The 9,493-nt window shown below is 55.8% G+C and overlaps 1 long non-coding RNA gene across 1 annotated transcript; it reads left to right on the top strand.

Annotated features, from left to right (window-relative positions):
- The first annotated feature begins 870 nt into the window (after nucleotides 1-870).
- On the top strand, nucleotides 871-1,371 carry LOC124260420. The gene is made up of 3 exons (XR_006894068.1): nucleotides 871-985; nucleotides 1,044-1,045; nucleotides 1,315-1,371. It is a non-coding gene; the product is annotated as an uncharacterized LOC124260420 (long non-coding RNA).
- Nucleotides 1,372-9,493: the final 8,122 nt, after the last annotated feature.

The raw sequence follows: 9,493 nt of genomic DNA on the forward strand, positions 1-9,493 counted from the left end.
AAGGGGAAGGAGCTTAGAGGGAAGCAGCCAAGCAAGACTCAAGACACTGTGGGTTCTACTCACGGGGAACTGTTCCCAGCCACTCATGGCGGAGTATCACTGGCTTCTCTGACACCTTCAAGTTAGAGAAAGGTGGTTGCCGCAGGTACACAGAAAGCAGGAATGTGAAGTAGGGGGAGTAGCCGTGGCCATGTCCACTCCCCAACGGGAGAGAGTAGGGGAGTGGCCGTGACCACCCCCCAAGGAGAGAAAGGAGGTTGCCGCAACCACCAACCAAGGAGAGGAGGGGAGCCCCCATGGCCACTCCCCCGCAACCACGGGAGAGAGGGGAGTGGCCGTGACCACCACCCAAGGAGAGAGAAAGGTGGTTGCCAAACCACCAACCAAGGAGGAAAGGGGGAGGCGCCGCCCACTCCCCCGAGAGAGAGTAGGGGAGCCGCCGTGACCACCCCCCAAGGAGAGAGAAAGGTGGCTGCCGCAACCACCAACCAAGGAGGAAAGGGGAGCGGCCGCAGCCCACTCCCCGAAGAGAGAGAGTAGGGGAGTAGGGGAGTGGCCGTGACCACCCCCCAAGGAGAGAGAAAGGTGGCTGCCGCAACCACCAACCAAGGAGGAAAGGGGAGCCGGCCGCGCCCACTCCCCGAGAGAGAGGGGGAGTGGCCGTGACCACCCCCCAAGGAGAGAGAAAGGTGGCTGCCGCAACCCACCAACCAAGGAGGAAAGGGGGGAGGCGCCGCGCCCACCCCCCGAGAGAGAGTAGGGGAGGCCGTGACCACCCACCCCCAGAGAGAGAGAGGGGGGTGGTTGCCGCAAAGGTGGCTGCCAACCAAGGAGGAAAGGGGAGTGGCCGTGCCCACCCCCCGAGAGAGAGTAGGGAGAGGCCGTGACCACCCCCCAAGGAGAGAGAAAGGTGGTTGCCGCAACCACCAACCAAGGAGTGAAAGGGGGAGCGGCCGTGCCCACTCCCCGGAGAGAGAGTAGGGGAGTGGCCGTGACCACCCCCCAAGGAGAGAGAAAGGTGGTTGCCGCAACCACCAACCAAGGAGTGAAAGGGGGAGGGCCGTGCCCACTCCCCGGAGAGAGAGTAGGGAGTGGCCGCGACCACCCCCCCCCAAGGAGAGAGAAAGGTGGTTGCCGCAACCACCAACCAAGGAGTGAAAGGGGGAGCGGCCGTGCCCACTCCCCGGAGAGAGAGTAGGGGAGTGGCCGTGACCACCCCCCAAGGAGAGAGAAAGGTGGTTGCCGCAACCACCAACCAAGGAGGAAAGGGGGGCCGTGCCCACCCCCGCCCACTCCCCCAGAGAGAGAGGGGAGGGCCGTGACCACCCCCAAGGAGAGAGAAAGGTGGCTGCCGCAACCACCAACCAAGGAGGAAAGGGGAGCGGCCGCCCACTCCCCCGAGAGAGAGTAGAGAGTAGGGGAGTGGCCGTGGACCACCCCCAAGGAGAGAGAAGAGAGAGGTGGCTGCCGCAACCACCAACCAAGGAGTGAAAGGGGGAGCGGCCGTGCCACTCCCCGGAGAGAGAGTAGGGGAGTGGCCGTGACCACCCCCCAAGGAGAGAGAAAGGTGGTTGCCGCAACCACCAACCAAGGAGTGAAAGGGGGAGCGGCCGTGCCCACCCCCAGAGAGAGAGTAGGGGAGTGGCCGTGACCACCCCCAAGGAGAGAGAAAGGTGGTTGCCGCAACCACCAACCAAGGAGAGAAAGGGGAGTGGCCGCCCACCAACCAAGAGAGAGAAGGGGAGTGGCCGCCCACCCCCGTGACCACCCCCGACCACCCCCCAAGAGAGAGAAAGGTGGCTGCCGCAACCACCAACCAAGGAGGAAAGGGGAGCGGCCGCTCCCACTCCCCAAGAGAGAGAGTAGGGGAGGGGCCGTGACCACCCCCAAGGAGAGAAAGGTGGTTGCCGCAACCACCAACCAAGGAGTGAAAGGGGGAGTGGCCGTGCCCACTCCCCGGAGAGAGAGTAGGGGAGTGGCCGTGACCACCCCCCAAGGAGAGAGAAAGGTGGTTGCCGCAACCACCAACCAAGGAGGAAAGGGAAAGGGGAGTAGGGAGTGGCCGCGGACCACCCCCCAAGGAGAGAGGTGGCTGCCGCAAGGGAGTGGCGTGACCACCCCCCAAGGAGAGAGAAAGGTGGTTGCCGCAACCACCAACCAAGGAGTGAAAGGGGGAGCGGCCGTGCCCACTCCCCAAAGAGAGAGAGTAGGGGAGTGGCCGTGACCACCCCCCAAGGAGAGAGAAAGGTGGTTGCCGCAACCACCAACCAAGGAGTGAAAGGGGGAGTGGCCGTGCCCACTCCCCGGAGAGAGAGTAGGGGAGTGGCCGTGACCACCCCCAAGGGAGAGAGAAAGGTGGTTGCCGCAACCACCAACCAAGGAGTGAAGGGGGAGTGGCCGTGCCCACTCCCCGGAGAGAGAGTAGGGGAGAGAGGCCGTGACCACCCCCCAAGGAGAGAGAAAGGTGGTTGCATGGAGTGAAAGGGGGAGTGGCCGTGCCCGCTCCCAAAGGTGAGAATAGGGAAGCGGCTGTGACCATCCCCCAAGGAGAGAGAAAGGTGGTTGCCGCAACCACCAACCAATTAGTGAAAGGGGGAGTGGCCGTGCCCACTCCCAACGGAAAGCAAGGGGGAAAGGCCGTGTCCGATCCCCCAGGGGAAAGCAAGGGTGTAGCTGTGTCTACACCCCAGCTAGAGAGAGGAAAGGAGCTGCCGTGACTGCCCCCTGCATTGAGAAAGTAAGGGGAACAGCCGTGCCTGGTCCCCAGTGCTTGAAAAATGGAATAGCCGTGTCAAGAAATGTAGCCGTGACAACATGCAAGGAAGTAGCCATGTCTACCTCCACACCAACCGCTGGTAGGGTTGGCACAGATATGGGACTGATGACCCCTATATAAACATAGAAATGGACTCTGAATCCGAAGAGGGAGTGCCTAGCCCTCAAAATATCGTAAGGGGAATGCCCAGCCCCAGTAGAGAAAGCTCAGAAATGAAAGTGCCTGAGAACGGTCCCGGTAAGACAAAACAGGAAATCAGCCAGTCAGACCTGGTACTAGTTCAAAAGCTTTGGACCAGGAACATTAGCTTTGTCATTGGACTTCTTAAACAAGCCAAAGCTACAACTAAGGCTGCCCCCCAAACAAAGCAGCAGGGGTGGGAGAGGCTAGTCTACTGCACAGACTACAACCTCACCCTCTCCAGCAGGGTCTCGGCCCAAGCTTTACGGGAGGAACTAGCTAAGTCAATCTCTGTGACAAAAATTCACAAAGCAAATCGGGGATATGTAGTCAGAGGTGACAACATAAATCATTGCGCCAAGCTCCCCACAAAAGTCCTTGACCAGGTTATAGTTTGGAAAGTGCCAGGCTGGGTCTCACACACGAGATGCGCGGTGCATCTTGATAAGGGTATCAGTGACAAACCCAGCAGCAACACGATCCTACTATAACTGACATGTATAGGATTAAAAGCCAAGGCAGGAATACCAGAGTAGTAATACTCACAATATTGGGAACCACAGTCCCAGAGACCATCAAAGTGGCAGGCGAAGTAGTAGCGACACTTCCCTACCTCAGGCGACCAAAACAGTGAGTCAACTGTTTAAATTACGGGCATGTTAAGGCAAACTGCCTCAGCGAGGTAAAATGCTGAACTTGCTCTAAACCAGCCAAAAACTGCAAGGGCAACTGTTCACTCTATTGCACAAACAGCAAAGTTAAGGGACACTCGTCCTTATCCAACTTCTGCAGGAGCAGGCAGCTTAAAAAACAGAGTCTAAACACGGAGACTCTTGGCCTCAAACTGTTCAGGGCGATAAACAGGTGGCGACCAAGGGCAAGGTCAATGCTGAGACACGGGCAAAAAAAGACTCGCAGGCAACCATATGGGCAGTGGCGCCAAACCAAAGAGGCGTAAAGGCAAGAGAGGAAAAGGGGCAAAAAGGGTCCAAAGAAGGTGGCAAACACCACATAAGGCAATGATGAAACCACCATACAAAATCAGGAACAGACAAACAGGCATGCTGAAATAAACATTTAAACTACAAATAATAAGGACACAACTGTCATGAGCTACAAATGCCCACAACCAGACTCATAGCCCCAGACAACAGCTGGTTGAATTCATGAATGCGCCTGGGAGATTCAAACTAGACACACATAAGGACAGTGATGAAGGGACAAAACTCACCATGACTCAAAGCAGAGTTGGCTACCAGCATCCAGTCCATGGCATAGCAAAGAGATCAATCTGCTTCCTATCTGCCGATCCCACCAACAGCAGATAAACATACTCAGCTTGAAATAAACATTTAAGCTACAAATAAGTGGAGGATTGGTTAGAGTCACAGGGACTCGTTATACTGAATGATGGCTCTCCTACAAGACATTGTCCTACCCGAGGAGTTTGGACCAGCATAGATCTTGCTATTGCCACCAAAAACCTAGCCCGTGATTGCCAGTGGCAGGTTCATCATGACAGTTGGGGAAGTGAACACTCTCCGTGCTTCACTTTTCTCGGTATCCCACCTCTATGCGATGAAATCTCAAACCCTAGAGAGCGGTGGAACTTCTCCAAAGCAGGCTGGTCAAAATTCAGAATGGAATGCAATAAAATCGAACCGACTGAAGTCGTCTCTGACGACGTTGATACCTTTTGCCTAAACCTAACGTCGGCCATATACAAGGCAGCACTGGCCTCAATCCCACTCACCAAAGCAAAGGTCGGCGCCCGAGCCATCCCATGGTGGAACGAGGGAATAGCCAAAGCTCGACGCATTAGGAAAAAGGCATTAAATAGGTTAAAACGAGACAAGGCTGTCATAGGAGAAGTTCGTGTAGCTAGGAAACAAGTGAAAGATCTCATCGATCAGTCCAGGTCTGACTCATGGCAAGAGTTCTGTGGTTCCCTCAACCACAAAACAAACAGTAAAGCAGTCTGGCAAAAGAAACATGCTATCCGGGGGAAACGCAAGTCCGCTTGCATTCCCAAACTAACGGGGGCTACCAAAGTCACGGATAAAGCAAGTATCTTAGCCACCCACTTTGCCTCTGTCAGTAGCAACAACAATTTTTCTGAAGAGTTTACAAAGACAGAAAAATTGCTACCACAGCCCAAACAGCCCCCGTGCGATCAGCACGCATACAACCATGGTTTCAGTGTGGAGGAGTTCAGAACTGCTATACACAACAAAAAGGGTACTTGTCCAGGGGAGGACATGGTCAGCTATGAGATGCTCAAAAGGTTGCCAGACAGCATCGCCAGCGTCATCGTACAATTGTACAATTTGATATGGGATCAGGGGGAGGTACCTGCAGCATGGAAACCAGGCTCAAACCAGGCAAGGAGGAGGCATCGGCCAACTCATATCGCCCAATACCCCTCACATCAAATCTGTGCAAGAGTATGGAGGCAATGGTGAACATACGCTTAAAGCACCACCTTGAGACAAACACACTCTTATCTCATGACCAGAGCGGTTACAGATCAAACCGCTCATGTCTTAACCACATTTTCCGAATGGAAAATGATATCAGATTAGCCCAGGTCAAGAAACAGTACCTAGCTGCTGTCTTTTTAGACTTCAGCAAAGCCTTTGACATGGTATGGCCTGATGGACTCCTCCAAAAACTAGAGAATGTTGGTGTACAAGGGAAATTGGCAAATTATGTTCAAAGTTTTCTGCAAGAAAGGTCAATATCAGTCTTAGTTGGAGACCACCTGTCTGATCGACACAGGTTAGATAATGGCACGCCGCAAGGAAGCATTATCAGTCCGACACTCTTCAACATCATGACTGACGACCTATTTGAACATGTCCGAAAGGACGATAACATAACAACACCTCTAAGTTCGCTGACAATGGGGCTGTTTGGGTCAGACATCGAGAGGTTCTCAAGATCCAGGCTCTGATCCAGAAAACCCTTGACGGTGTGGAAAAATGGTGCGATAAATGGGGATTTACCATCTCACCTGAGAAAACAATCGGAGTGGTATTCAAGCGGAAGGGTAGCAGAATATGCAACACACCTAGTCTCAAACTGAAGGGCAAAACGGTCAAATTTGAGAAATCAGCAAAGTTCCTCGGGTTACTTTCGACCAACACCTCACATGGGCAAAACACATAGACAGCATAGCCCATAGGTGTCAGAAAGACCTCAATGCAATAAGAGCTGCATCCGGCAGCTCTTGGGGAGCTAACAGCGAAACGCCCCTGACCTTCTATAAGTCCCTCATCAGAAGCAAAATAGACTATGGGTGTGAAGCATACCACAGCGCCTCCCAACCGGTTCTTAACCGGCTTGAAACGATTCAATATCGTGCTCTTAAACTGGTTACGGGCGCGGCGGCCTGCACCTCCCACCAGGCCCTATTAGTGGAAACTGGGGAGCTACCACTCAAACTCAGACGTGAGAAGATGACATTGAACCATTGGAGTTGCTGCTCCAATCCACTTGTCACTAGACTATGGGAAGAGAAACTCTACCCCGAACGCATGAAAGCATGGCTCCAAAAAAGACCTGACACAACACCAGGCGGCTCAGAGTCATTCAGCTTAGGCGAGAACACGGATGTGACCGGTAGAGCCTCCAACATGTCAAATGACAGTGCAATGTCCCCCATAGGAATTAAAATCACCCAATGTCGATACCACTCTCACAAATGAAGTGCCTAAAAGTGAGAACCCAATGTTGCTACGAAGCATTACGCTTAGTAGGATTGACTCACTTTATGAAGACTCGGCTCACATCTATACTGACGGATCCAAGGATCCTGTGAGAAATAGAACTGCCTATGGTATCCAGAAGCATTAACAGCCAAGCAGCTGCTGGCTCCCACAGAGCACCTTGCAATGTACAGACCTCTAGCCAATTTCCTCTTGGAAAGTGAACTATGTCAGTATATCTAAAAAGAAATTATATCAATCAGCCAGCCTTCAGTTTGCTCGAGGGCGCCAAGGAGATTATACCACCCAAGCTCCTGACCTCGGAGGACCAGCCCAGCCAAACAGGGAGACAATATCACCCAGGCTCCCCGCGACGCTCATGCCGGTCGCACAGCCTGTCATCATGCCCGGTTGCCAAAGGGCTCATTGCACTCAGACCCCTAAGACTGGTCCACCAAACCACCATGCGTCCCAAAGAGGGTCTTAAAACAGGGTGTGGCCGTGTCCACTTCCCAGGGTGATAGCAGGGGAGTGGCCGTGTCTGCTCCCCAGAGTGATAGCAGGGGAGCGGCCGTGTCTGCTCCCCGGAGTGAGAGCAAAGGAGTGGCCGTGTCTGCTCCCCAGAGTGAGAGCAAAGGAGTGGCCGTGTCTGCTCCCCAGAGTGAGAGCAAAGGAGTGGCCGTGTCTGCTCCCCAGAGTGATAGCAGGGGAGTGGCCGTGTCTGCTCCCCAGAGTGAGAGCAAAGGAGTGGCCGTGTCTGCTCCCCAGAGTGAGAGCAAAGGAGTGGCCGTGTCTGCTCCCCAGAGTGATAGCAGGGGAGTGGCCGTGTCTGCTCCCCAGAGTGATAGCAGGGGAGTGGCCGTGTCTGCTCCCCAGAGTGAGAGCCAAGGAGTGGCCGTGTCTGCTCCCCAGAGTGAGAGCAAAGGAGTGGCCTTGTCTGCTCCCCAGAGTGATAGCAGGGGAGCGGCCGTGTCTTCTCCCCAGAGTGAGAGCAAAAGTGTGGCCGTGTCTGCTCCCCAGAGTGAGAGCAAAGAGGTGGCCGTGTCTGCTCCCCAGAGTGAGAGCAAAGGAGCTGGCCGTGTCTGCTCCCCAGAGTGAGAGCAGGGGAGTGGCCGTGTCTGCTCCCCAGAGTGAGAGCAGGGGAGTGGCCGTGTGCTCCCCAGGTGATAGCAGGGGAGCAGGCCGTGTGTGTCTGCTCCCAGAGTGAGAGCAAAGGGGCGGCCGTGTCTGCTCCCCAGAGTGATAGCAGGGGAGGGGCCGTGTCTGCTCCCCAGAGTGAGAGCAAAGGAGGGCGGCCGTGTCTGCTCCCCAGAGTGATAGCAGGGAGGCCGGTCCGTGTCTGCTCTGCCCCAGAGTGAGAGCAAAGGGTGCTGGCCGTGGTGGCGTGTCTGCTCCCCAGAGTGAGAGCAAAGGAGTGGCCGTGTCTGCTCCCCAGAGTGAGAGCAAAGGAGCGGCCGTGTCTGCTCCCCAGAGTGAGAGCAAAGGAGCGGCCGTGTCTGCTCCCCAGAGTGATAGCAGGGGAGCGGCCGTGTCTGCTCCCCAGAGTGAGAGCAAAGGAGTGGCCGTGTCTGCTCCCCAGAGTGAGAGCAAAGGAGTGGCCGTGTCTGCTCCCCAGAGTGATAGCAGGAAAGCGTCCGTGTCTGCTCCCCAGAGTGAGAGCAAAGGAGCGGCCGTGTCTGCTCCCCAGAGTGAGAGCAAAGGAGAGGCCGTGTCTGCTCCCCAGAGTGAGAGCAAAGGAGTGGCCGTGTCTGCTCCCCAGAGGTGATAGCAGGGAAGCAAGGCCGTGTCTGCTGTGAAAGGACAGAAAGTGAGAAAGTGGAGAGCAAAGGAGGCCGTGTCTGCTCCCCAGCAGTGATGAGCAAAGGAGGGCCGTGTCTGCTCCCCAGAGTGATAGCATGGCATGTCGGCAGACCTATCCCTCCCAGAGTGAGCAAAGATGGCGTGGAGTGTCCCTCCCCAAATCATAATAAAAAATGACTCGTGGCTGTGGTGGCAGTGTCCCTCCTTGGGACTCTTGGGGCTGGACGGGTTTAGTCTTTGGAGGTCGCGCGTTGGGTGGGCGTCTCTCCTTGGGGCTTGGGTGTGGAGTGTCCCTTCTTGGGCCTCTTGGGCTTGGACTGGAGTGTGCCTCCTTGGGACGCTTGGGCCTGGTCTGGTGTGTCCCACCTCGGGACGCATGGCTGGACATGGCTGTCCCAGCTTGTGTTGACCCTCTTTGGGTCGCATGGTTGTCCCTCTTTGGGACGCGTGGGTGTAAGTAGACGAGTGTTGTGTGTACATACACTATACACTCTGGGGAGCAGACACGGCCGCTCCCCTGCTGTCACTCTGGGGAGCGGACACGGCCGCTCCCCTGCTTTCACTCTGGGGAGCAGACACGGCCACTCCCCTGCTGTCACTCTGGGGGGAGGCCACACGGCCACTCCCCTACTGTCACTCTGGGGAGCAGACACGGCCACTCCCCTGCTATCACTCTGGGGAGCAGACACGGCCACTCCCCTACTCTCACTCTGGGGAGCAGACACGGCCGCTCCCCTGCTGTCACTACTATCACTCTGGGGAGCGGACACGGCCACTCCCCTGCTATAACTCCTTCTTCCACTCTGGGGAGCGGACATGGCCATTCCCTTGCTCTCACCTTGGAAGGTGGACATGGCCACTCCCTTGCTCTCATTCTGCTCACTCACCCTGGGGAGCGGACATGGCCACTCCCCTGCTGTTAACCTAGGGGGTGGACACGGACACACCCTGTTTCAAGACCCTGTTTGGGACGCATGTGTTGTCCCTCTTTGGGACGCCTGGTGGACTGGTGGACCAGTCTGGCAACCGG

This window comes from Haliotis rubra, unplaced genomic scaffold (genome assembly GCF_003918875.1).
Source record: "Haliotis rubra isolate DU_JTF1 unplaced genomic scaffold, ASM391887v1 Scf762, whole genome shotgun sequence".
In the NCBI taxonomy this organism is placed as follows: domain Eukaryota; kingdom Metazoa; phylum Mollusca; class Gastropoda; order Lepetellida; family Haliotidae; genus Haliotis; species Haliotis rubra.